Source organism: Scomber japonicus, unplaced genomic scaffold (genome assembly GCF_027409825.1).
Source record: "Scomber japonicus isolate fScoJap1 unplaced genomic scaffold, fScoJap1.pri scaffold_551, whole genome shotgun sequence".
Lineage (NCBI taxonomy): Eukaryota > Metazoa > Chordata > Actinopteri > Scombriformes > Scombridae > Scomber > Scomber japonicus.
This window is the reverse complement of record NW_026518602.1, coordinates 25001-26796: the sequence shown is the minus strand read 5'-3', so window position 1 is coordinate 26796 and position 1796 is coordinate 25001.

The following is a 1796-nucleotide window of genomic DNA, read 5'->3' as shown; positions in this document are numbered from 1 at the left end:
GAAGGTAGGAAGGACAGACAGAAGGAAGGACGGAAAGAAGGAAGGAAAAAAGGAAGGTAGGAAGGACAGACAGAAGAAAGGACGGAAAGAAGGAAGGACAGAAGGAAGAAAGGTAGGAAGGACAGATGGAAGGAAGGAAAAGAACACAGGAAGGAAAGTGGGCCGGATTGCATCCCTCTGCGGGCCGGTTCTGGCCCACGAGCCTCATGTTTGACACCCCTGATATAGAGAAGAGGCAATAATACTAAATCCCCCCAAAGTCTTATTATATTATATTTTTCTTTTGAGACTCTGTGAATATTTAAGTGACTCATTTTAAAACTCAAGTAAAAAGAAAGAAGCTCCCAGCAGCGATTCACTCAGCCTCATTATCAAACTAATTAATATAATTATAATTAAGTCAACAATCTAATAATATATTTCTGCTTTTGGATGAAAGTTTAAGAAAGAAAAGAAACATTTCCTCTTGTGTTTTGCTTTTATTCCACTAAAGGTGAATAAGTGCTGGTAAGATGAGTCATTCTATATTAATATTATATAGAGCAGAGGTGTCAAACTCATTTTCATTCAAGAAGGAAGGAAGGAAGGAAGGAAGGAAGGAAGGAAGGAAGGAAGGAAGGAAGGAAGGAAGGAGAAAGGACAGGTGGAAAGAAGGGGCAAAGTAAGGAAAAAAGGAAGGTAGGAAGGACAGACGGAAGGAAGGACGGAAAGAAGGAAGGACCGAAGGAAGGAAGAAAGGAAGGAAGGAAGGAAGGACAGACAGATGGAAGGAAGGAAGGAAAGAAGGAAGGACAGGTGGAAGGAAGGACCGAAGGAAGGAAGGAAGGAAGGAAGGAAGGAAGGAAGAAAGTCTTTATTCCACTAAAGGATCAGGTTTGTTAAAATGTACATTTTCCTTTCTTCCTCCCCATCTTATTTTCCTTCCTTCTTTCCTTCCATCTGTCCTTCTTCCCTTCCTTCCTTCGTTCCTTCTTTTTCTTCCTTTTTCCTTCTTCCTTTTTCCTTCCATCTGTCTTCCCTTACTTCCTTCCTTTTTTCTTCCTTCCTCCCTTCCTTCCTTCCTTCATTCCTTCTTTTTCTTCCTTTTTTCTTTCCATCTGTCTTCCCTTCCTTCATTCCTTCCTTCTTGTCTTCTCTTCTTTTCCTTCCTTCCTTCTTCCCTTTCTTCTTTTCCTTCTTTCCTTCCTTCCTTCCTTCCTTCCTTCCTTCCTTCTTCCCTGTCTTCTTTTCCTTCCTTCCTTTTAATAGACCGGCCCACATGAGATCAAATTGGGCTGTATGTGACCCTTGAATGAAAATGAGTTTGACTCGCCAAGTCTTAAAAAAAAAAAAGACTCAAGACTGAAAGTGAGCTACTAATAAATGTGAAGGTGCTGCAGCTGTCCTGAACCCAACACACCAAACTGCAGCAGCTGATTTCACTGATGAGGGAAACAAGTCGGAGCTAATCAGAGCAATGAGAAGCTGGTTCCACTTCATCGCCTGTTCATTGACTCATCTGACACTCAGGACTTCAAAAACTGAGATAAACTTTAAAGTGAATTCAGACATTTTCTTCTAAACACATTAAATAGGTCATAAATGTATTTTTTCTAAAAAAAGGTGTAAAAAGCATTTCAATCATTTAGATTTGAATTGTGGAGCTAGGCTTCACAAACTGTGTTTCAACATTTCTGTGTTCAGGATTTAGTGATTAGCATAAACCCGCCCCTGCTGCTGTAGAGGTAGAAATACATTCAGCTCACACTACTACTACTACAGTCTACAGTTAGCCAGTTAGCTGAGTTAGCACTACT